Genomic DNA, 27,727 nt, shown 5'->3' with positions numbered 1-27,727 from the left:
GTATCCCAAAGGAATGAGCAAGAAATGCTTTTCTTTAGGAGAGAAAGAGGAGGACTATAAAGTGATGGCGATTTGCCTGGCGAGCGTTTTAGAATTATCTGATCCTGTGTGAAAATATGGCTTAGATAAAACTAAAAGTAAGCAAACCATATATTTAGAAATCTCCAGATTAATCCTATTCATGTTAAGTAACACAGACAAATTCACAAAACCACCATCATAAAAAGAGTCCATATTGTACAAGGCTACAACTTCTAAATAGGACATGCGTCCATGTCTATAGGACAGAGAATGAGATGCAAGAGGAATCTGAAATGAAGAAAGAAAATGAAATTTTAAAAATGCAACATGATGCCTAGGGCAATAGGAAGTGTCTTGAAATAAGAAGTGTGAAAAATAAAATCTCTGCAATGGAGGTTAATAAAAGGGGTAGGGCAAGATAAAAAAAGACTCTTTGAAAAGAAAAGAAAAATTATAAACATCTTTGCATGAAACTCTTCAACAATCTGGAGAGTGTGAATCTCCTAGCAAATCTTGTTCTGACACAGGAATTAAAACACTCGTAGTATTAACCGACCTTACTTACCCTAACCCTACCTGAACTCTAACCCTAGCCCTAACCCCAACCCTAATCTTAACCATAACCCTAATTAATCTAGTGTTCAAACCTCCTCCTACCACCTATTTCCATGTGACCTTGGGCACATTTCTAAGGCTGTTTCCTCACCTGCAAAGAGGAATAGTAATACCCACCTCTCAGGATTGTATTGAGAATTAAATGAAATAATATGTAAAAATTCCTATTACAGGTCTTGGCAAGTAATGAGTCCTGGTAAATGTCCGAAAATATAATTATCAGATGCTTTAGGATTATTTGGATTTTCAATGGGACATCCAAAATAAAGTCGATGTCTTATGAGAAAAACAGATATGTTAATCTCCTTTCTCCAACTCATCTGTAGCTGTCAAAAAAAGACATTTGCCTATTTAATAGTCATTGAATGAGAAGAACTCATTTTGGTGAGAATTACAAAGACTGCTGAACAAAGAGAAGAAACCTCAGGAGTCCAGGCTACGGGAATTGGTGATGTGGGGGTTTTAGCCTGTAGATAAAATACTTGGACTCAGGTGATTATTATAATATCCTTAGATAAAATTTTAGAAAGTCAAATGTCACCAGGGCCACTGTTCTGGAAATTAGCAGCTCTCTCTCTCAATCTTTCTTTTTTTAAATAAAATCTCACTTTAATAGAAACATAGATACAATTCATATTTCTCTTTCTTCTTTTTCTATGGAGGAAACCACAGCTGAAGTGTGAGGATTAATGGCATCAGACATTAGTCCCCAGTGTGGGTGAGAAACAGTGCATGTCAGTAATTTGTCTACTGGGGACAGAGCAACTCGTTTCTGTTGAAAGGAGGAGGCTGAGCTCAGCTCCCTCCAGAGGTGTCCCATATGTAGAAGGCAGACACAAGGGTGGCAGGCTTTAGGTCCTACCAGAAACTCTATGAATGCAGGCAGTTGTATAAAATTTCCTCATTTAAAAATATTGGCTTGATATTACTAAAATCCCAGGTCAGTCAAACAAAACGCATTACACATCTGCAGACCAAATACAGCCCAGTAGTTTGATAAATTTTGGTCATTTTTCTAAATTCACAGGAGAGAGATTATTTTGTGTCTTTTTGATACAGATTGGAAGACTGAGGCCCAAAGAGGGAGGAAGGTCTTTCCAAGGTCAATTACGAACAGCAGGCCAGGCATGAACAGAAGCCCACCGTATGAGTTTGCTTTCACATTACTAATAAAGACATACTCCGGACTGGGTAATTTGTAAAGGACTCACAGTTCCACTTGGCTGGGGAGGCCTCACAATCATGGTGGAAGGTGAAGGAGGAGCAAAGCCACGTTTTACATGACTGGTGGCAGGCAGGAGAGTGTGTGCAGGAGAACTCCCCTGTATACAACCACCAGATCTCCTGAGGCTATTCACTACCACAAGAAAGGCATGGGAAAGAGCCACCCCTGTGATTCAATTACCTCCCACCAGGTCACTCCCATGATACATGGGAATTATGGAACTACAAGATGAAATATGGGTGAGTACTCAGCCAAACCATAACACCCACATTCTCTGACCTCCAGTCCTGGAATCAGGAATAAAAGGAAGACACAAGCCTGGCTGCACCTGACCTCATCTCCCCGCAGGAGGGAGCCCAGACCTCAACCCTTATCTGGACAGCCTCAAAGTCAGAATGTGGAAGGGTGTTGTAGAGCCTGTGCATTTGGCTAATACATAACTTTTAATTCATGAAGAGCATACTTATATTGACTTATGTTGTTAATATATTGGTTGTGTGAATTATTTGAATTATTAAAAGGTAAATATTGAAAACATACTTTTGACATATTTTTTAATACTTCTTCATTTTTGACATACTAGGGGGCCTGGAAATGAAAGTGGTCCAGTCTGTCTGCACCTGTAAGAGAGCCTGACTAAATCTGATTGGCTTCTTTTCCCTGACGTGGAAAATGGGGGTGGTATTGTTACATCCGATGAGTGTTCTGAAGAGTGACTATGCTGTGTGGACTAATTACTCCTAACTCCCACTTAACGTAGAGCAGAATTGCATTTTACATATTAGAAAATCTAGTAATGTGCTTTTAACTGAAAACAAAATTACCTTTCCTCTGTTCATGTAAACTAATAAATAATACACTGTTCTCTAGTTGTTTTATATGCATTAAGGCATTCTATCATAAAAGAAAGTCATAACTCTGCTCTATAGTTCTTAATATAGATAACTTCAAATGCTTCTAATATTGACATATTGATTTGGTGACCTTCTTTCTTTTCTTATTAAAAGGCCACAGCAGAAACACATATTATCTCATATCTGAAGAAATTTCAGAAAATATTATTCCTGTAGCTTCAGCTGATTCAAAATTAATTTCCTATATCTTGTCCCACTTTTGTATTCTTAGTCACGGATAAAGCCATGGCTCTCAATGCTAAGGCAGCAGCATGCTTTGAGGATCAGGATTCGGTCCACCTTGCCATTCTCAGGGTTTACTGCTGGTTTAACTTATCTTTCATTCATAATCCCCTTACAAGGAGAAAATATTCTGTAACTTATTTAAGCTGCAATGGTTTGACTGTTGCCATGATCAAACACATATGTTATTAGCAGGTGTGTTTGCCAATAAAGACATTCTCAGGTTCATACAAGTGTGCATATTTATTTAAATTACACAAAAGACGTCTTAATTATGAGTTAAGAAAAACTTTAGGAGATGGATATAAATTGTCCCACATTCCTCATCTGGTAAGCATTGTTTATTTTAGCAAAATTTATCTGAAAATATTCAGATAAGGCTTTGTTAGGCAAAGAGACTCAGAGAGGGACTATGATGCAGTTAACTGGAACTCTTAACGTTCTAGGAAGACATAGTCGGCATAGAAAAAGCTGTGATCCAAGGCAGAGAAAGGTCGGGAAATGGATGGGACGAAGCTCACATGCCCCAGTGGGCCATGGGTGGAAGCCTTGGGTTTTTCATGGAATCTGAAGGGAAGTTGGTGTTTGAAGGCAGTGAATTTTGAATTGGGCTTGAAAGATGTTCATGTCAAGAAGGAGGGAAGCTGCTGCTGGTGATGGATATGCAATAAACACAGAAGTCGGTTTATAGAATGCACACATAATGGGGCCATCGCACCTGGGACGGAAAGACCTTTACACTTTTTAGGTATAAAGCACAAATATACATACAGTAGTAAAAATATATACATCATATTTGGGGTATTAAAATAGCATGCGGAAGATTGTTGAGGGTGGCTATAATGAAAGAATGCTGAGCAGCACCGCCTCAGAGATGTAAGTTATGTTCCACTTGGAATACTTACAGTTTAGAAGACAGAATGCGATGGTTGAAAGTTTTCAGTGAGGGAGGGAGTAAGCATTTTCTGAACTGACCCCAGTGGCCAAGGATGACTGCATATATGATAAATAAAAAACAAGGGTCCAGTCTTCCCCCAAAACCAAGGTATTGCCTCATATTTTACCATTGGCTGTCACTTCCTCGGGTTTATAAAACAATATGTAATGATGGTCCCAGAGTGAATTAAGACTTCATGTTGATTTTATGTAGCCCTGAACAACCTGAAGAATCACATGTGAACATGTACTGCATGGATACATCTTAAAATTGGTGTTAAATGAAACATTCTAGAAACAGGACAAGAGCTCAGGCACCATTATTCATACTAAAAACAAACAAACACTTTGCGACATATGTGGTATGCATTTGTTGGGACAATTGCCAAACACATGAGTAACGCTGGGCAGAGAGAAAATAGCATGAAGTAAAAAGGAGGCATGTCACGTAAACCAACAGCAATAGCATGATTTTGGTGAAATCCTATAACTGAATCCACTCTGAACCCGCAGTCCAAAATATTTAAAATAGGAAATGAACCAATGAAAGAAAGTTCATAGATTTTTATCTTGATGGGATCTCAGCACAGATGTCTGATTTGTCAGTTAAATGATTCCAATTCAAGATTTTCATTTCTGGATGTGTGGAGTAACTGGGACCTAATATACCTTTTAGTCTTAAGCAATTTTTAAACAGTAAAATTATTTGGGATGAGTTTTCAGGTCTCAGAACACAAAAAAACCACAAGGTTAGGAGTTGAGCGCTTGGGCTGTGAGGAAGCTGCAATTGTCCACAAGTTTACCTCTAGTGAAAACAGGGTTCACACCTGTTAGTGCTTCATATTGAAATTATTGTGAAATGCACATAAGCACTGGGTTAATTTATTGTGGGAAGGGATGTACCTCAGAAGGAATATTTGAATCATGAATTTTAATAAAAGGATGTAACAAAATCTCATTTCTTGGGGAAGTATGTCAATTGGCTTTACCTTGAAATGAAAGGTTGTACATAGCATCTGTCAGATTCTCTACTACAATGTGAGTACAATGTTACATTTGTATTTTGTTTATATTTTTTCCACCATCTCTCAACCATTCTCTTACCCAGTGAATGGTAAACCATTACACATACAATTTTAATTACATATACTTGAGGCTGGTATGGGCAGTGTCATTTTGATATGTATTTATTTAAGATTTGCTTAAATGATTGCTCCAGCCTGGGTGACAAATATGATATTATTACTTATCGCAAAGTGGACACTCCCATGATTTCGTCCTCCTCTTGCCACTTCACCTCCAAAATCTGTCCCTTTCTACCGAATTCTAAAAGGTATAAACCAAGTTACCTGTACGCTGTTGCAGAGCTTCTGGGGGCATTTCTCAGTGCAGCGACCACCATAATCATTGTTTCGTAGCAAAGCCCTCTTAAAATCCTATCCAGCCATGTGTTCATGCCCGTCCATGAAGTAGGTGAGTTACAGGTGGAAAAATCCAACCTGTTCAACGTGGAAAATGGCCCTGGTTCAACAGGAATGCTGAGGGAGGTTTCCCTTGTGATAAAACACAGCGCCAACTTCTTAGTAGCATCACTGCACCATGAAGAAAGAAGCGACCTAAGGAAGCGTCCTTCTAGAGAAAATGGACTTCACCTTTAGGAACTCCACAGGCCAAAGCTAAAACCTGCATTGAACACAACCGTAGTTTGAAGGCTAAGATGGCCACACATAAAGGTGAGTCCAGTGTGAACAGAGTGAATTCTCACTGGGTGACTCTAATTAGAATCAGGTGTGGATTTTTGTTTGTTTGTTTGTTTGTTTTTTAATATATTTGTCAGGTATTGTGGGGCAGACAGATCCACAGGAACAAAATAAGGAAATGGAATTCATAAAGGTTTTCTGCATTGTTTTTGACTCAATTTGAAATCACTGGCTGACAGGCCTTTCCTGATGTCGATCTTACAGGTGATTCATAGCATGAGATGCTGTAACACAAAACAAATTCACTGTCTCACTCTGATCAAAGGACATCATTCACTCAACCTTTCTATTTATTTGTTCCCATACATGACACTTAACCCAATTTCAAACCTCCAAGTCCCACAGATGAAATACAAAGTTTAAAAATAAAATTCCTACACAATGTGAAACAGCTGTGCCCGGACCACTCTAGTTCCCATCATTTTATCCTTTTATATACACACGTTCCCACTGTCCTTTGAAAAAGAATCCCGCATCCTGTAATCAGAGAAATTGTCATCAAGGGCAAGGAGATAGTTTATATTTTGCCAAATACTAGAAAGCAAGCATCTGTTCTACACACAAGTTTAAGTGATCAGCTGTCATTCAGATCAAAGAGAAAGCAATCAGAAAAACCTAAATATAGATCAACTTCAGATAGTTCTGGGGTCTGTCTTCCTATGACATCTGTTGAGTTGTGCTTGGTTGGTACACATCAACCATGAAAATGAAGACTGAGTTGCAATTAAAAAAAAAATGCATCTTCCAATGGCAGCCAGGTCTTAGAAGTAGACATTCCTACAAATGCAACTGTATCTTACATATCTGGATATCTTTGGTGCACAGACATAATACTTAATGTTCATTGAATTAACTAATTAGCCAGATAAAATGATAAATAAATAGGATGCAAATGAGAAGGCCAATGTATTGAATAACACTGGGGAGTTGGAGTCCAGTTTTCAGTCTGTTACTCACTTCCCGACCTTAATGTAACTTCCTCCATCACAGCCATAGAGTAACCCTCTAGCTAATGAAGAACTGACCAGTGTGCTATATGAAGCCCTGAATTTTTGTCATCTTAATTATATTCCAGGTCAAAGATAGGCATGGATGTCTAAGTGTGAGGTTATGACTACGGACTCTAGTGGACCAAATGGGCAGGCTGAGACTCAGTCCTAAATGGTATGCATTAGAGGGCATTGCTTTGATTTGGAGAAAGAGGTAAGCAATTGACCAGTTCTGGTGTCAAAATGCAGCATGTCACGTCACATTATCTGCAAATCTAGATGCATATTTTGAGAGAGAACATTACCTGGAAATGCTTTTCCACCTAATTTATTTTCTTTTTCGGATAATTTACTGCTTTCATTTTCAGTTTTATTTTAGCTTCCAGCATATGGAGATTTCATATCTTTCTAGACTTGCTAGGCATTTATGAAAAAGAATCTCTAACATGTCTAGGTTATTGTAAATGGGATTATTTATTGGTCATTTTACTCATTGTTTTCTTTTTCTTCTCTTTCTGGATTTGTTTGTTTGTTGGTTGGTTTGTTTTGAGACAGGGTCTCTGTTGCCCAGACTAGAGTGCAGTGGCATGCTCATGGCTCACTGTAACCTTGAACTCCTAAGACAAAGCCATTCTTCCGTCTCAGCCTTCATAGTAGCTGGGACTACAGGTGTGAGCCACCACACCCTGCTAATTTTATTTTTTATTTTTATTTTTTGCAGAAACTGGGATCTCACTATGTCGCCCAGGCTGGTCTCAAACTTCTGACCTCAAGTTATCCTCACACCTCAGCCTTACAAAGCGCAGGTATGAGCCACTCAGCCAGACCCTTTGTGTTCTTTATACTTTTGTGTTTTACCTGTTTATCTAATCTTCCTGGAACCTTCATGTGTCTGAGATTGTTACTTTCCCACCATGGTTTAATGACCTCTTTCACTCCCTTTCCCTTCACAGTTAAGAGTTTTTGGTGTTCTCTCCTTATTTATCAAAAAGCCCTTTCACCATATTTATCTCAAGGGGAGTTGGTTTTTAGTCCACTAAAAACTCCTCCTTTTCCCCCTTTTTTTCAGACAAGCATATATACAAGCCAGGGTTTCTGATGGGCAGAATCTGGGCCTACAGAATAGTTCTCCTATTTGTAGAGGCTATGGGCTTCTGAGTTACACAGTTGACCTCCCAGGATGAGGCTCTTACTATCTTTGGAAAATTACATTTTCCAGAATGGCCACTGCAGTTTCTCCCCCCACCCCCCTGCACTTGTTACAATCAGGGTTTGTTGTTGTTGTTGTTTTCATTTGTTTGTTTGTTTTTTTGAGATGGAGACTTGCTCTGTTGCCTAGGCTGGAATGCAGCGGTGTGATCTTGGCTCTCTATAATCTCTGCCTCCCAGGTCCAAGCAATTCTCCTGTCTCAACCTCCCGAGTACCTGGGACTGCAGGCACTCACCACCACACCTGGCTAATTTTTGTATTTTTACTAGAGACAGTATTACACTATGTTGGCCAGGCTGTTCTTGAACTCCTGACCTCCAATGATCCACCTGCCTCAGCCTTCCAAAGTGCTGGGGTTACAGGTGTGTTCTAATAGTCTTCCCATTGAAATGTGGGGCCTGCGTTTTTTTCCTTTGCATCTGGGTTTTTATTTTTGGGATTTAAGGCAGAAATCTTGCTATGTGATCTCTTTGACTAGCTCGTGGAAGGCTTTCTCCTAATTCTTGGGGCATTATCTTGGAACCAAGGCACCATGCTGTGAGGAAGCTCAAGCATCCTGTGGAACGACCCACAGAGGGAGACAATGAGGACTCATCAGCCCTAATGGAGTCTCCAGATGAGAGCCAAGCCCAGTTTGTTGGCGATATGAGGAGCCACATTGAAAGCAAGCCCTGCAACTTCAAGTTGATCCTCCTCAGCTGATGCTGTAAGGAACAGAGATGAACTATCTTTTCAAAGCATTGCACAATTTGCAGGTTTTAAAACCAGCTAAATGATTATTTTAAGCCTGTATATTTTAAGGTAGTTTGAGACATCACAATAGAAAACCTGATCATCTTTTGGTTTTGCCCCAGGAATCAATGTTTTATAAGATGAAGAAGCAAAGGGGTGAAGAACAGATATATTTTTTTCAGTGATATCTCAATAGCCTTGAAGATCCCTTCCAGACTTAGAAGTTAGATTTCCCATCATTTCTATAGGACATGTAATTTTTTTTTTTTTTGAGATAGAGTCTTACTCTGTCATCCAAGCTGGAGTGCAGTGGCATGATCTTGGTTCGCTGTAACCTCTGGCTCCCAGGTTTCAAGTGATTCTCCTGCCTCAGCCTCCTGAGTAGCTGGAACTACAGGCACACACCACCACGCCCGGCTAATTTTTGTATTTTTAGTAGAGAAGGAGTTTCATCATGTTGGCCAGATGGTCTCAAGCTCTTGACTTCATGATCCATCTGCCTTGGCCTCCCAATGTGCTGGGATTATGGGTGTGTGCCACCGTGCCCAGCTAGCATGGGATATTTTTGTTCATACGTTTCTTTTCTGTCATGAATATTTTAGAAGGAAGTAGAAGTTGTTCATACCAGGAGCAACAGCCAAACAGCGTGAGCAATCAAATGTTTCTAATGAAAATTGGTGAGAGGCAGTTTGGGGTGGTGGCTGTGAACACAGAAGCGGGGACCAGGTTTTGCAGATTCATATCCTGGCTATGACACACCCTTGTGGTAAGCAGGTTCTTTTTGTTTGTTTGTTTGTTTGTGACAGGGTCTTACTGTGTCATCCAGGCTAGAGTGTCGTAGCGTGACCTAGGTTCACTGCAAACTCCGCTTTTGGGGTTCAAGGGGTTCTCGTGCCTCAGGCTCCCAAGTAGCTGGGATTATAGGTGTGCACCATCACGTCTGGCTAGGTTTGTATTTTTGTAGAGATTAGGTTTTGTCATATTGACCAGGCTACTCTTGAACTCCTAGCCTAAAACGATCCTCCCTCCTCAGCCTCCCAAAGTGCTGGGATTACAGGTGTGAGCCACCGTGCCCGGCCATAGATTCCTTAACCTGTTTTCCATAGCTGCAAAACAACATTTATAGAGCATCTACTTCATAGAAGTATTATGAAGATCAAATGCGTTAATATTATAGTGCCCTGAGAAGAGGGGCAAAGTGTTTGATTCCCAATGATCAAACTGGAAAGCTTAAGCTCATCAAAGACAGTAGCTAGAGAAAGAAAGATCCTCTTTTGAGAATTGGAAACTACTGATATCATTACACCAGCTCTCTTCCTATAACTGCTCTTTACTATTAGATAGATAATTTGAAATCTAGTAAAATATTGGGTGAGACAATTACAACAAAGAGGTCTTTAAAAAGCTGAAGAAAAACCAAGCTGAGAAAAAAATGTGCCAGCCAAGGAGATGTGGACATAACTCACACATTGTGAGACATCAAATAATTTAATGACTGTATTTTACTCTTGTGGGGACATAAATGCCAAGGATACAGAATTTAAAGCCATGACTTTCTTTACCATACATAAAGACTGGCCTTCAAGAAGAGAGAAGCCTTCCAGAGGCTCAAAACATTCTCATTGCTAAGGCATCAAAATTTTAAGCTTTCTTTTTTATGCCTGAATTTGTCCAAAATTTCTCCCATTCCCCAAATCATTCTAAACCTTCTTTGTGATCTTCAAGAGAGAATGAACTTTTTATTCATTAGGAATATAGCTTTGAAATAAAATTTAATATGCATTTAAAAAGAGATCAATATATTTTTTAAAAGAGATCAAATATACCTTTGAAAACAAGAGGGGGTCTCACTATTTGTTCAAAAGAACAAAAGAGAGTGTGACTTTGAAATTCTATAAAGGGGTTATGATGTCTGTTTGTTTGAAAAAGAGAAGCATTAGGATATTTTTAATAATTGGATTTTTAAACAAACCAATGTCAGGAAATTCTTTTGATTCTGGAGACTGCTGTCCCCGTCTATATCCTCAATATTTGGTACAGTGTAGGCATGCATTCTGTATTTGTTAAATAAATAATGGCTGAAATCATCAAGGCCAACCATTCAGTATTCACATATACCTCATGACGTGTGGAGGTACCACTTATTATCAACTATTTACTGGATAACGTAAGTATGGCATAGGGAGAATAAATAACTTCTCCAAAGACATATAATAAGAAGTCAGAGCCGGAATTTGAACCTAGGCAGTCTGACTTCAGGGTCTAAGCCCCAAATTCCCAAGAACTAAAGTGGCAGAAGGGATACAGAAAATAGGAAAAATAAAGCAGAAAGAAGAAAACTGCTATTAGTGATCAGAGAATCATTAACAATATTACACAGGGCAAATTTAGAATATTTGGGTGAGAAGTATGAGTGGAGCAAAAGTGTGAGAACTGAGTGAGGAGATAGGACACTGAAATGAGGTCTGAGAAAGAGAGACAGAGAGGAGAAAATGACCGCAATGTTATAGCAGATGAGGGCAACAGGTAGGACAGCAGAACCAGGGGAGACTTACCTGAGTTCCCTGTTCCCTCTAGGAATTGAGAAGCAGGTGCTTTCTGATAGCATAGAGGATGGGGAATTAGTTGGGTGGTTGGCAGAAAGACCCAGTTAGAAAGATGCCTGGATTCATGTCATAGAAGACTTGAGTGGCCGTGAGCTCAGCTCAGGGCTGGAGACCATAAACTAGCAGAGAAATCAAGTCCATTCCCCCTGGGACATTCTCCCAATAGCCTTTGACAATCTATCTGCAAATATCATCTATGTGTGTGCAATTCATCAGAGTTCGTAGTTGGCTGGGTAGGCAGAGTGTGAAGATAAGAGTGCTAGATGCTGATGTTCTTTTTACAGGATAATTAAGAGGTGGAGGTCCTGTGAAATCTGCACTGGCTCGGAAGTTCACCAAAAGCAATTTAATTGACTAAAAGAACAGGAAGGGGTTAAAAGATAACGGGGCTAGGTGAAATCTAAGGGCAGGTATAAAAAAGGAGGATACAAGAGAACCTTTGCCTATGGAAGGTGTGACTCAAAATGGGGATTCACCCACCTTTCAGGAGACCTCACAGGTGGGCCAGGGTTCAAGTGCAGACCGTGGAAGAGCCTGCTGAAAGGTAGCCAGTCTCCTTCTGTAAGCCACTCAGGGCACACCAGGCTGGGATGTGTTCAACCTGACATCTTGTATAAAGCAGGGACTTCATGGTCTGCCTCTGACAATCTTCAGAAGGATTATTACAATGTTTCTGGGAAGTGCCCATGCAGCCAGTAAAAAGAAAAAAAAGCAACAACAGTCATTCCAGGATTATTTAGAAATTATTCAACTTGAATTACATTCTTTTTTCAGGAATGAATCTCCCATGTGAAATATATTCTCCTTACATATTTATCTACTTTAAATATCCCATTTTATATAATTGAGCACATATAAGCTGCTATATAAACTGTAATTTTACTACTCTGAGCCTGCTTTGAATTGCTGTAAATTAAGAATCATAATAACACCCATACCATAGAAACAGCATAAGGAAAAATTTAGACCACATGTAATGTCCTCCCTCTTTCATTTAGATCCCAAGTTCTGATGTCAGGACAAATTAGCTGGAAATCACTGGTATTTTTACTTTCTTGGCTAAATAAATTGGCACCATAATGGAGCAATATCATTAACTAAGTTTACTATCTATTCAGCAAACCAGCTGTGAAATAATGTGATTCTTGATGCTTTATTATTAATTTGGGTGGTAACTATTATTTGCAATTATTCAAATCAAGTAACATTACTTTAGTATTTCATGTCACATAATGGTTAAATTGGCATGTCTTCAATTTGAATGACATATAACTTCAATCTGTATTTACAGAAATGGAAAAAAAGAATACCTGCTCACTTACTGGTTTATACGAGACCTCCTCTTTTGGAAAAGTCACTCTTGCTGGGAAAAGTCTTGGCAAGGGTGCTTGGGCTGGGAATGTCTCTGGCTAATGGGCAATACTGTTTCAGGAAGGGAGATATGAGGATCTGTGGCAGGATAACAGCTAGGAACCCAACTCTCCTGGGATCAAGGAGAGTGGAGGTCATGGAGTGGGGAGAGAGGAGGATGGAGAGAGATGGGAATGGGAAGCGCTGACATGAGGCAGCTGGAACCCTTTCCTGAGACCTCAGATGTCTTCAGTAATGTGAATAAATGGGGCTTGTGAACCTGGACATGCTGACATTTGGAGCTGACAATTATTTGTCATGGGAGGCTGTCTAATACATTGTAGGATTTTAGCCAGCATCACTGAAATCCAACCAAAGGATACCTGTGGCATCCCCCTTCACAGTGCTGAAAACCAAGAATGTCTCCAGATGTTGCCAAAATTCCCTAGGTTGAGGGGAGAGAAAGAGGTGAAATTTCCTCTGGCTGAGAATCATTTAACTGAACTCCCGAAGTCTTTGTTGGGACTGGACATTTATGGAACCAGAAGGGGCTCAGCATGGTGACTGGATTGACTCATAATCAAAATAGCAAAGAAATAAAAAAAACTTAGAGCAAAGAACTGTAAAAAAGTGACTATGAGGAAGTAAAGCCCCAGGTAGTTCAGACATTGTGTGGGGATGGGGGACAGTCCCAGGTCCTGGCAGAGATTCACCAGGTATACTTATGTAGGTTACTCAGAAAACTGGGGGCCCGCAGGTTATATTCATAACGGTGTTTTCTTGTTTGCTTGTTTTTAAATTCACACTTTAAAAGAACCATTCAGGTGAACTATAAAACATCATGAAAAATCCATTTAAATTGGTATAAATATTTTAGGGAAAGAGAGATCTTATTGAAAATGGTTGGGTATTGTTAATGCTGCTTCCAACTTGAGTATGGGCTCTTTGGTAGATCAGCCTTGAGTCACTTTCTCATTATGCATTTATGTAAAGATACTATACTACTTTTGTAATTATAAAAAGAAAAAAATGCAACAAACTTTGAAAGAACACTTACAGTTGAAAATACACAAAAAAGTCTAAGTGTTTCAGAATGAGGGCCTGTTGGGGGCCTGAAGTGGCATCACTGCCTTAGAAGCAGGATCATCCTGCGGGTGCATCTGCTGCAGGACATTTTAAAACATTTTTAGACCCTGTCACAGATTTGCTATCACTTGTCGCTGCATAGCTGGATGGAAACTGCTGGGCCAGACATGGAGTATAATCCCAGCACTTTGAGTGGCTGAGGCAGGAGGATTTCTTGAGCTCAGGAGTTCAAGACCAGCCTGGGCAAAATAGTAAGACTTTGTCTCTGAAAAAAAATTAAAAAGGAAACCGCTCAACATAATGAGGTGCTGAGGACTTGCCTCTGGTCCACAGGCACCAAGAAGGTGTTGCCTTTTCTCGCCACCTTGAAGCTTCCAGTTGTTGAATGCGGCGTGGTTGAATCCCATTAGTTTGCAAGTTTATTTAGGGGTGGGCAATAAACTAAATGAAAATGCATTTGATAAGGAAGATGTCCCATTTCTCATATCCACATAAAGCATGCACACTCCTTTTATTAGCCTACATATGTCAAATCCAGGCTCAGCTTGCATTAACTCCTATCCAGCCAAATTATAAGGGTTTCCTGCATGGACGTGGTTGCCAAATATGCAGTTTTCTCCCTAGACCCATAAAAGCTGTCTCTGAGACAAAAAGGATGAAAACAAATTGTTTTACCTTCAACTCAAACATGCAAAGAGGGCTGGTCTGCCTCACTCCTACCTCCATATGTGCAGCTCAGAATCACATTTGTGGAGGATTCGAAAAACATTTACCAAATTTCTGGATCACTTATTTACATTGCTTTTGCCATTTAAAAAAAATGCATATATTTAAAGTGTACAATATAATGTTTTGATATCCTTATCTGGATCTACATATATATAGTGATATAGTGAATTGATTATTATAGTCAACGACAACAACAGCAAAAAAAGAAGGAGATGCTGCCATTCACAACAGTGAACTGGATGAGCCTAGAGGACATTATGTTAAGTAAAATAGGACAGACACAGAAAAAAAAAAATACTGCATGGTCTCACTTGTATGTGGAATCTTAAAAAAAAAAAAAAAAGAATATGTAAAATGGAAAGTAAATGTTTACCAAGGGCAGGGAGTGAAGGCAGGAAAGGGGAAGATGGAAATCGGAGAGTGCACAGCTGCACTCACAGGGAATGAAAAAGTCTATCGACCTCCTGTACAACATGAGGACTACAGTTGTAAATAATATTGTATTATAGACTGGTAATTTGCAAAAAGAGTAGATTTTAGGTAGTCTTACCATATGCATACACAAAATAGACGAATTGCCTTTAGATCAGTGTATTAGTACATTTTTACACTGCTATACAAAATACCTGAGACTCGGTAATTTATAAAGGAAGTTTAATTGACTTACAGTTCTGCATGGCGGAGGAGGCCTCAACAAACTTACAATAATGGTGGAATAGTAAGCAAGGCATGTCATACATGGCAGCAAGACAGAAAGACAGTGAAGGGGGAGGTGCCACTTTTAAATTATGAGATTTCCTGAGAACTCACTCCCTTTCAAGGGAACATCATGGGGGAAACCACCCCATGATCCCATCACCTCCCACCAGGTTTCCTCCTCAACATGTGGGGTTTACAATTTGAGATGAGATCTGGGTGGGAACACAGATTCAAACCATATCAATAAGAGTCCAGTGTTACGCAGGGAGCACAGCAGGATGAGTTCAACGTTCCTGAGACATTTTGTACTTTGAAAAATCATTTTTAAAAGATTTCCCTTGGTATATATACAATATGTTAATTCTTGCTCACACATCTTACACGTAAACAGAAGTCACAGATGAAACCTTCCCACTATTTCAAAAAAAAGTAGATTTAGGAAAGAGCTTCCAAACAGGAGGAAAAGGCTATCAGCCATATCATTTCCTTTTCAAAAGATACATCAAGAAAAAAATCAACTTTATTGAATGGTTCCACCAGTTTTGAGGAGCACCATTGAACTTCTTTCACAAATTTCATCCCAGCCATCTGAGGGTGAGGACAGTTTTACAAAAACAGTGCCATAATGCAAATATTTTCATTAATTGTGTCTCAAAAAATGATAAGCATTGAATCTATTATACTATCCAGATAATAAACATACAAAAAAATTCATTTCAGATGTACAGACTTCCCTGTGAACTTTAAGGCTGCTCTGAGAAAGGCGATTGAGGGTATAAGAGGCCTTAAGACCTGAAAGGACATGGAAGAACACAATATTTGGAGTGTTTTAATTTAAAGAAATAGCAAAGTTGAGAATGCTTGTCTTGAATAATTTGATTTGTTTGTTCACTATGAAATGAAAGTTCCAGGGTGGAGACAGAATCTGGTCTAATAACTTTACTTGACACTAATTTGATATTTCATGACACAGGCTCTCTGTCAACTTTTCCATGGAAGTAGAAAATTCCAGTTGTCAGGATGGTCTTGGAGTTCTAAGCTGACTTTGCTCATGCAACTGGGCATGGGAGACAGAGGGAGCATTGCAACCAATCACAAACTTTCTTTTGCATCATTGGAGACAAAAAAGGACATGTGCTTTCCTAATTTATTCAGGATTGCTTTCTACCAAAGGAGACTGCTTGTTAATCTGTTGAACATTTGTATGTCATATTTTAAGAAATGTTGGTTCAGGTCTCTTACCTATTTTTTTTTAATCAGGTTATTTGTTTTCTGGCTATTGAGTTGTTTGAGACCTTTACATATTTTGGATGTTTTGAGTTAATTTTTGTATATGGTGTGAGGTAAGAATCCAGTTTCATTTTTCTGTCTATGACTATCTAGTTTTCCTCAGCACCGTTTATTGAAAAGATTGTTCTTTCCTCACTGTGTATTCTTGGCACCTCTGTGAAAAAAACACTTGACTGTAAATGTGTGGGTTTACATCCAGGATTTATACTGAGTTCCATTGGCCAGTGTGTCTATTTTTATTCTGGTACCATGTTGTTTTGTTTACAATAGCCTTTGTAATATATTTTGAAATTAGGTAATGTGATACCTGCAGCTTTATTCTTTTTGCTCAAGATCGTAGGGTCTTCTGTGGTTCCACATGAATTTTAGAATTTTTTTCTATTTCTGCAATTTATTTGTAAGTTTAGGAGTCTTTTCCTTGTAATGTCTTTCTTTACTTGAGCAGGTCAATTTCAGAGGATGTAGCACCTGCTGACACCAAGGAAGTGCTCACTTGGAAGCAGAGCACACAGGAGCTTGCCTGTCCCTCTCATCCCTTTGAGAAGGACCAGTCTGTCTTTAGGGGACTCAGGTGTCTGTTCTAATAAAAACAGAAAATTTGAGAACTTGGGTAGAATCAAGTCCTGTGTGACCCTGCAGAAGCAGTTGGACAAAGTTTCAGCACAGGTCTGTGCTTTGTTCATGAGGCATGGAAGCAGCATCTCAGAGCAGCTTCTTTACAGGGCAACTGCAAAGCCCTTTGCTCCTTGACTGTTTCTGATCTCATTCAGGGGAATGGTACTGACCTTGATTTCCTACTCGTTATTGTCTCATGTAAACACATGAATCAGTATCAGTTTGATAGACCCTTAATAACCTGATGAAACTGTTGAAAAAATATTTGGAGCAAAGAGCCTATGTCAACAATGAAGAAAATAATGTTATTTCACTGGTTACATATTAATGGTCAGAAAGAAACATTATAATGTTTTCCTCTATGAGGTAGGAGTCTCCTGTTTATACGACAAATAAACAGCAAGGGTTCTTTCACTGTCCAGTAAATAAACAAATTGGATAATGTCATTTTTGGCTCAATATTAAAACTAAACATTGGATGTGTTTAGTGGTTTCCTGTTCTGCTTAGAATAAAATCCAAAATCCATATTTTGGACTTTCAAGGTTGTATATTGTTTCTGGATGTCTTGACCATGTTGTTCCCAGATACTATTCATCAGATTCTCGCCATATTGTCCCATTTTCTTTGCCTCAAATACCGCCAAGCACACTTCTGCTCTTTTTCTTCCTGAAAGTCAATTTCCCAAATATTTTCCTCACTTTGTTCAGTCTCTGTGCAAATTCGACCCTTTCAGAGAGGACACCTTGAACTTCCTGTATAAAATAATACTACTCTTAATCCTCTTGTCATCCTCTTAATCCTTGCCCTACTTTAAATTGTTATCTTTCACCATTACTTGATACTATATGGCATCTATTTCTTCTGTTGTTTATTCTCAACTCTGTATACTAATTGCTTTCAAATGCTTTTATTTATGACTCAGGCTTAAAAACAAGCAAACGAAAAAGAAAAACAATCTCAGGACTCTATATGCACACAAATGTTCCGCTGATCAATATTCCTCTCTACCATATACAATCTGACACGGAAACAGTATTTCTATTTCCTTTTTAAAAAAATGTTCTATTTGCCACTGCATTGCTGTGAGATTCTGTCTCAAAAAAAGAAAAAAAAAAAACCTCCAGTCACTGAATTAATTTTATGGTCAATGGACTTCAAACTGCAGATAGGAAGGCCCTGAATTAGACTATAATGTCTGTGCAAGCAAGGGCTCAGTGAGTTTTGTACACTGCTGCAACACACGTTGCTACTGTTTTGATAGCACATGGAAGGGGATGAAAACAATTTGCGTTGAACGAATAAATAAATTTAAAAAGGGTTCCTCGTATGTCCCTAGTACTGAACTAAGCACTGGGAATATTATGATGAAGACTACAGATATATTCCAATTTGTTACATGCAGATCAGGAGGAAGATTAAAAAGTAAACACATGCAGTCATTTTGTATATTTAGTCAGCAAATATATGGCTGCAAGAGCCTGCTAGTTGCTGGAGGTGTGGGATGTAAAGATGCATAAACCTTACTTGATGAACAGTGCAAACTAGTGCCAGAGGGCCTGCAACAGTTTCAGAGTAACTAGCTATTTTGTCAAGTGTCGTTAAATGAAAATCTACCATGACCCACTGTCATCAGTGGTTGGGTTCATAACCCTGTGGAACACATTGTAATTTAAGTAATGCTGTCCTGCTGAGGACATTGAACAATGTTACTGAAAAAAAATCTGTGATTCTTTGTTTACAAAATGAAAATGCAGACCAGAGAAATTTCTCGGGGTCATTTCATATGTCTTTGTGTCAATCGGAAGTCCCACAAAAACATATTGATGTCTGCTTTGATAGAAGGATAAAAATTATTTTAGTGTGCCTGCTGAAACTTAATAATGATCAGACTAATTGGAGAGTCTGTTTGTGACAGTTTATTTCTCCCTAACTGTGACAATGGTTTTGCATACTCTCCACTGGCCTTTTCAGAATTTACAGAGCTGGAATCAACAGAAAAATGTCAGTAGTTGAAAAACTACATAATGCAGAAAGCCCATTTTATTAATCCTTATTTTGAATCAAGATATAATCCAAGTGCAGAGTCAGGAAACATTAAAAGGGAAGGTAATTCCATAAATACTCATTAAGCTACCACTACATTCCAATACAGCCCTAAGTATTCAGAAGCTTCAGTGATAAAATGTTTGTGTATTTGGTTGTTTGATTGATTGGTTTGTTGTTGTTGTAGGGTCTTGCTCTGTCACTCAGGCTAGGAGTACAGTGGCTTGAACCGGGCTCACTGTAGCCTCCACCTTTTGGGCTCAAGTGATCCTCTACCTCAGCTTCCCAAGTAGCTGGGACTATAGGTGTGCACCATCATGCCTGGCTAATTTTTTTGTTTTTTTTGTAGAGATGGAGTTTCACCATGTTGGCTAGTCTGGTCTCAAATTCCTGGGCTGAAAGGATTTACCTGTCTCAAGTTTCTGGGCTGAAAGGGCCTCCCAAAGTGCTAGGACCACAGGTGTGAGCCACCGTGCCCAGTCTAATTGTTGTTATTTATTTTTCCCCTCTGTGAAAAGACACTTGACTGCAGCCAAGAAAAAATTGCAAAGTAATACAGTATATTTTGTAAACTCTTGATGCACTAGAAATTGGGAGGTGGGAAGCAACCTGAGGAGTGTGATGGGAGGCAGTGTAAGGTGGGGAAGGAGGACCGCAATGTAGAGAAAGTAGAGGGTCCTAATTGTAACCTCAGGTCTATCACTATCAATTTTGTCAGACTCGTGGAATGTGTTAACCTCTCTAGTCCAAGTTCCCTAGTCTGATAATTGGAAATAGTAAAAAAGTATAATTTACAGGTGACTCATTCATTTCGTAAATATTGACTGAACTTTCATGGGGTAAGCAAGAGTTGCTGTTTTGGTTGCTCATCATTGATCACTTTACTTCTGGTAACTGCATCCCACTTGCCCATAAGCACACCTGCTTTCCCCCCGTCTCAGCCCTTGCTGTTCTAGTAAAACTGACTCCATCTCCAACTCAGCGCAGTGTGGGTCACATGGTCCAGGCTTGAGCCAATCAAGACAGAGCAATTTCCTGGTTAATGAGAAAATGGTTCTGAGAGGGACGCAGGATCCAGCCAGAGATACAATTTTGCTGAAAATTTTGGAAGACTCTTACTCTATTCTCACTGGCTCTAAACGTGGAGAGGATGTAAGTGCTTTTCAAAGCGCAAATATGATCCCCATTGTCCCTTGCATCAACCCCTTCAGTGCCTTCCCACATTTTTCCAGATGTCAAGCAGTGCAGTGACACCAAATGCTCTGGTGCTGCAGTGCTCACCTTGATCCTCTTTTCCCTTCTGCAGAAGTGGTCCAGGTTCATGGGCCCTAAAGCACATACAGTAGCAGGGCTTCTGTAAGGAAAAGGGTTAAAGGTTACACATTCAAAAAACCATTCAAATATTTGCCAAAGGATTAAAAATAGATTTTTAAAGTATGGTGTGTGTGTGCGCGTGCGTGTGTGTACATGTATATAATATGGTATATGTTATATATATTATACATAATATTCCATAGAAAATGGAATATTATTCAGCCCTAAAAAAGAGATTCTCACACAAACTACAACATGGGTGAACTTTGAGGATATTATGGTAAGTAAAATAAACCATATGCAAGGATGAATATTAGATGATTTCACTGATATGAGGTAGCTGGGATACACAAATTCATAGAGACAGAAGTAAAATGGTGGTTGTGAGGTGCTGGGGGAAGTAAAATGGAGAGTTATTGTTAAATGCGAACAGAATTTCAGTTTTGCAAGTTCAAAAAAATCCAGAAGTGGATGGTGATAATGGCTGCATAGCCATGAAAAGCTATTTAACGTCACCCAACTATACACTTAAAAATGGTTAAGATGGTAAGTTTTTATGTTGCATGTATTTTAGCACAAATAAAATTAAAAATAAAAGAGCATATTGTGGTGATCATCCACCAAGGTAGTCTCAAAAGATTCTAAGCAAGAGGTTGTGGCATTTCATCAGCTTCCAGGTGATTCCACCCTTGAACTTTTGTGCTGCATCTGCATAAACCTCTTTTTTGAGATGGGGTCTCCCTCTGTTGCCCAGGCTCAAGTGCAGTGGTGTGATCATGGTTCACTGCAGCCTCAACATCTTGGACTGAAGTGAGCCGCCCACCTCAGCCTCTCAAGTAGCTGGGATTACAGGCACACACCTACAAGCGTGGCAATTTTACATTTTCTATAGAGATAGGGTCTCACTTACTAGCGAGACCTCCCAAAGTGCTAGAATTACAGGCATGAGCCACCACACCCAGGTGCACAAACTTATTTTTATTCCTCACACAAATTAAGCTCCCTCAACAAGATGGAAAATATTAAAGAATGTTAGGAGGCACAAATGATAAATGAAGTTTAATGTAGCCTATTAGAGTCCCAGAGGAGAGAATATATACATAGGAAGAGAGGCAACATTGGATGAGATGATGGGAGATAAATTTTCAAGGACTAATGAGAGACACAAATCCAAAGATTCAGGAAGCACAACACATACCAACTAGGATAAATAACTTTAAAAATTGCAAACTCACATAGTCTAGTGAATGTGTAGAACATGAAAAACAGAGAGAAAGGCAGATGATCTATGAAAGAATAGCAGATGGGCTAAAAGCAGGTTTCTTAGTCTGTCATTTTTTAAGAACAGGAGTAAAATAAAGATTTCATTTTAAATGAAAACAAAGAAGAGAAAAAAACAAATTAGGCTTCCTTCTTCACAAGGCCTTCAGTAGCCAGTGCTGACTTAATCTTCTAAGTTTGGATTTGAGTCTCTCATTAGTCCTCTAGAATTTATCTCCCATCATCTCATCCAGTGTTGCCTCTTTTTCTACGTATATATTCTCTCCTCTGGGACTCTAACTGCTACATTAAACTTCATTTATCATTTGTGTCTCCTAACTTTTCTTTAATGTTTTCCATCTTGTTGAGGGAGCCTAATTTGTGTGAGGAATAAAAATAAGTTTGTGCACCTGGGTGTGGTGGCTTATGCCTGTAATTCTAGTACTTGAGAGGCTGGGACCCCATCTCTATAGAAAATGTGAAATAGCCAGGAGTGGATATGCATGCCTGTAATCCTAACTACTGGAAAGGCTGAGGTGGGAGGCTCACTTGAGTTCAGGATGTTGAGGCTGCAGTGAATCGTGATCACATCACCGCACTTTTCTTGGAAGTTCTTCCCTCTCCCATTCACCTGGTTGGCCTCCCCTCCTCTCTCAGAGCTCAGCTCCTCCCTCATGTCCTCTGTGAAGGCTTTGGCCATCTCCCTTGCTGGATGAAGTCCCCCTATCAGGGGCTCTCAAGGACCTGCGGCTGTTCCTCCTTTGTCCTGCCTGGGTTGTGGCTCACCACTGTGTGTTGATTCGCTGCCTTCTGTCTGTTTCTGTCCCTGAACTGTGAAGGCTAATGGGTGGGTCCATTCTGTGTTTTTGCCCAGCTCTTTATTTATGGTGCTCAGCACCAAACATATCACTTAAGATACTCTGAATAGGTTCTATCTGAGTAGAAGGAAGGAAAGAGAAAAGGGAGGTTGGCAGGAGGAGCAAGCACTTATGTCGTGGTTACAAAAGAAGATGGAAGACTTTTAAAAGCCCTTGAAGCATTCTGACTCCATGTGAGAAGCATAATCAGATCTAAAGATAATGGCAAGAGGCAGAAGCTCTTGAGACTATGGCCCTTCTCCTGTAATTTTACACAAAATCGTTAATCCCCAGGGAGCAGAGTTTGTGTTTAAAGATCATTTTCATTTCTGGATGCTCATGCATTGTTGCAGGAATGATTTTGTTAAGAATGTACTTGAGAAGCTTCAGTACTCCTTTATTAGCCAGTGCTAACTTAACCTCCTGGGGAGTACTTACAGAAATGACTGCAAGTACAGCAACAGGAAACAAAAAACCAGAAACTAAATAGCTGTACTTGGATGTACATCAGAAAACTCAAGTGTAGAAACCACGCACTGTTCTTGTTGGTTATTTATAGTCTTAACTTTGATTTCTGTAAAGTGGATATGATACATCTTCTCCACTACTTCAGGCACAGTCCAGCTCCTGTGACTTTCTTGTCCATCCACAGTTTTGTTCTTACTTAAGTCTATTAGCATTTATCTTTAACATCATCTGATGCAGGTCATCGTGTTAACATTTATTTGAACAAGACAAAGTTCTGAAGTTTGTTGCATCAAAGGGGGAATCAGCTTTCAAGTTTGAATTACTATATGCTTGTGGGAAATGAAGACCTCAATGTAAGAATATGATGTAATTTTAAATATTTATTCTCTGTGGACAAATTGCCTTATAATTTTTGGAACAACACAAAATGAGTAGCAACGCCAATAAACTCACTAATGTCACACAAAGGAGAAATTTAGGTTGTGATTACTTTTAGCAACCTCTTGGAAACCATTAAGCTACGCTTGTGAGAGATGGATCCAGGCATTGTGCAGTTCCCTCATCCATAAGCCTGTCAGACAGATCCCACCTGAAATACACTGAGGAAGAAGGGAGGTAGATTTCCATGAGTTCTGGGAAGGTTGTAAAGTATAAAAGACATTAGATGCAGGACTGGATTATGCAAGCTTCAGAGCTCTAGATTTGGATCTTCACCTAACTCTTACCAGTTGGGAGGCCCTGGGTAGGCTAACATCATGGAGCCTCTGTGTCCTCATCTCTAAGCTCTAGATCATAATTGTATCTTTTTCACAGTGTTGAGAAAATTAGACTGTCTGTACAAGTCAGCAGAAAAGTGTATTTCATGTGTCGCTACAATAATTTTAGCCACTGTTTTCATTAACATCGTGCATGTTGCAACCATTTTTTCTAAAGCTATAAAACCCTATGGAGTCTATCTGACATAATGCAAATTTGTGTATTACAGGGAGTTCTTTTGCGTGAAAGTATTTGAAAGATAATGTTGTTTGTGCCAATACTATTGGGAGGATTCAGGCCACTTGTTATCAAAAGCAAGAGCTTGGCATTTTCCAACTCTTGACTCCTCTTCATGGTCCCCTGGGTGGCTTCCATAAACGCTTTATTTCACTACAGTTTTCTGAGGCCAACTGAACCTCCTTAGGGTTCCAACTTTGCCTGTTCTCTTAGATACCCAGAGGGTTAGTCTGGAAATACGATGATCCATGGCTGAGCTGAGCCTCTAAGCAAGACTGCTCCTGGAGAAAGGAAGCAATATTTCAATTACTGCCCAATCAGCCCTCCCCTTAATTAAAAGTGGGCTGACGTACTAGTAATAGTGGTGGGGGGAAAAATCCATCCCCCAAATAAAGCAGCTGACAAACTTTCACTAGGCCCTGTGGTGAACTTTATTTCCACATGTTCAAAATTGAAAGGTGATTGAAATATCACTTTTAATCAGTAGAACACGTTCCATGGCCACATAATTACAAAAATTGCGTAATTGTTGATATCAAGAAGGTCATCCTTGTAGTCCTGGTCAGAGCTTAGCAAAAGCTGTGCTTTCTTAAATACGCTCTTCTGAGAATAGATGAAGGCAGAGTCTCCAACACCGAGAGGTATTGCAGAAGTACCTGTAAACCAGAAGTGGCACGCTTCAAAGCAGAGAGGACAACGGTTTCCTTCGGATTCCATCATCCAGCTGTCCACCAGACAGGAGAAAGAAGTGGGGCTTGCGTCTCTCAAAGATGCCTTCAAGGGTAGTCTCTGGGTCTCCCCTGGGGATGGCTTTTACCTGCCTCCGTCTGCTGTTCATGTATTCAACGCACATTTATTGACTAATAACCATGTAGCATGGCGGGTATTCATAAGACCAGGAAAAAAAAAAACAACAACAACAAGCAACACATTGGCAAGAATAATGCTATAGTTATCTGCAAAGTATTACAGGAGCAGAGATGAGGAGGGACTAACCTTGTCCAGGAAGACAGAACGCAGAAGAAGTGACATTTGAGCTGGGTTTGCACCAGAGATGACAAATAGGTTCAATCCCGAGTCCCGACTCCGGGCGTCTGACGTGTTGTGTTGGGAAGGTCTGTGCGGCTGGGCTGCGGGACTGGGACAGAGGTACTCTTCCCTATTGACATTTCCTACAGGCCAGTACCTGGGAGTGGGATGGAAGGGCCGTATCCTGCCTCAGTTAGCAGCTTGGCCTCAACCACATCACTGTTCCTCATGTTTGTTTCTGAGAAGCAAGAATTAGATACACACACATTTTCTCCACCATCTTCTCATAATAATCAGTGTTCTTTCTAACATTTTCTATCCTCCTGCGGCCTTCTTCACATAAATAAGTCCAGGAACTCCATGGGTGTTTACTAAGTTCAGTGTCGCCAGCCCTGGATATTGTACATCAGTGACTGTAAACTAGAGTGCTGTTGGCTAAATACGATCCAAAGATATTATACATTTTTCCCTATAAAGGTTTTATTTATTTTTCTCTGTGTGTGAGAAAGAAGGTGGATTTGACACTTTTTTTTAAAGACAGATTTATGGCTTCTCTTCACAACTCAGATAATCTGGCAACAGCATCCCCACATAGGATTTCACAGGGAGATGGGGTGTTCAGGGAAGTCGTCTCCTGAGAAGTAGCACCCAGTGTAAACCCTGTGATTAAACAAAGTCAGTCACGTGAAGATCAAACTCACCTGCAGGGAGCTAGACAGTGCGGATGCTTGGCCTTGCCAGGCATGCAGTCTTTGTCATAATGACTTTGTAGTGCAAAAGCTGCCATAGACAATATTTAGGTGATTGAGTGTGAATTTATTCCAATAAAGCTTTATTTACAAAAACAGTCAGCTGGGCATACATGGCCCATGGGCCAAAGTTTGTCAAACCTTGACTTAGGGGAAGAGTTATCCAGATAAAGAAATCATAAGCTGCAAATCCCTGAGGCAGAAGAAAATCTTGTAAGTTTATGTGAAAGAAAGAAAGATTTCATTCTTTGTCAAGAATAAAATCAGAGGACAGTAGGATATGAGAGAATGTGCTCATCTGTCCCTTAGATTTGGCAACCAAGTGGGAGAGCAGTCATACTGAAATTAACTCTAATGTATACACAATCCTACATATTTTTAGACTTACTTGTCCCAGCACCAACACTCACAGATATCCACGGAATTAATTATTAGTGGATTCAAATGTGTTTTGTTGTGCATTCCATCAGATGTAGTCCAGCCTTTCTAAACATCAACCATGTAATTATCTTCTGTGTCCCTAAGGCAATGCAAAAATGCCTGACTTTCTCTCTGGATTATGATAGTAAAAAAGAATAAATATAGTTTGTGGAAAAATATCTCATATATAAAGGAAGTAATAGATATCATTGAGTCATAGCACATTTTTATAAGGTAGAATTCTCTGAAAAATGTTAAAATATATTTGGAATCGTTTACAACTCTGCCCAGATATTTGGATAACTGAGACATACCAGTTTGTGATAAAGAGTTAATGTGAAAAGGGTGATTTCACTACAGTATTTTTATCTGCCTTAGCAGAGGATGAGAATAAAAGATAACTTAGCAATCATGTAGCCTAGCATTTCCAAAGTCAAGGAATATAGAAAAGCTCTGACAACATGAGTATGAACAGGGCATTAAATATCTTGAATTAAATAGTGAGAACGCCCCTGCCTTTTTAATCCCCTTTTTAAATTATTTTGATTATACTTTGTGAAAAATCTTAGTTTTGTACAGTCATGTTTTAACACTGGCTTATCTCCTTTTTTGCAAAGAGAATTCTGATCTCCAGCTCAGAGCCCTCAGCAGGCGCAGCATCCATGACATTGATTATATTTGGCTTCTTTGTGTCTTCCTAGTTAACTTCTGTGCAGGGCTTGCTCTTCCCCAAACTCTCCACTCTTCTGCATCCTGCCCTGTGTCCTGAATAGACAACATCACTGGGCTTTCAGGCTCTCTGGCTTCCCACTGGGTTAGCTGAACCCTGAGGGGAGGATTGGAGGAAGGAAAGAAAGTATGGTCAAAGCAATTTTCCTCTTGACTTTCTCCATTGGACGTCACCGCAAGCTGGCTCTGTCCCTGGGGTACTGATCTACATGCCTTCTTCTTCTTCCTATTTCTAGTAAGCTTTCTGACTTCCTCCCCCTTGTACTCATAAGGAAGTGTTCCCTATACCCCATCCAAATCTGTTTTACCTGTAAATCCACCCATATGGGGTCCTGTTGAAACCTAAATAGCACAACTTCAATTTATGTTGATTTATGTCACTTACCTATGAACAGCCATGACAGAAATGTTCCTTTTAAAATAAATATTTAAGTTTTCAGAATGATCCACTTTCTTTTTTGAGACAGGATCTCATTGTGTCACCCAGGCTGGAGTGCAGTGGCACAAACACTGCTTGCTGCAGCTTCGACATCTCGGGCTCAAGCCATCCTCCAACTTAAGTCCCCAAAGTGAGGCTACAGGCACGTACCACCACACACAGCTAATTATTTATTTTTTGTAGTTGCAGGGTCTCCCTTTATCACCCAGGCTGGTCTCAAACTCCTGAGCTCAGGCAATCCTCCCACCTAGGCCTCCCAAAGTGCTAGGATTACAGGCATGAGCCACTGCACCTAGTCAGTCCACTTTCTTTTTTTTCTCTCTTTTTCCCTCCCTCCCTCCCTCCATTCCTCCCTCCCTCCTTCCTTCCTTCCTTCCTCTCTCTCTTTCTCTTTCTTTCTTTCTTTCTTTCCTCTTTCTCTCTTTC

Source organism: Cebus imitator, unplaced genomic scaffold (assembly GCF_001604975.1).
Source record: "Cebus imitator isolate Cc_AM_T3 unplaced genomic scaffold, Cebus_imitator-1.0 Scaffold230, whole genome shotgun sequence".
In the NCBI taxonomy this organism is placed as follows: domain Eukaryota; kingdom Metazoa; phylum Chordata; class Mammalia; order Primates; family Cebidae; genus Cebus; species Cebus imitator.
This window is presented reverse-complemented; position numbering follows the sequence as displayed.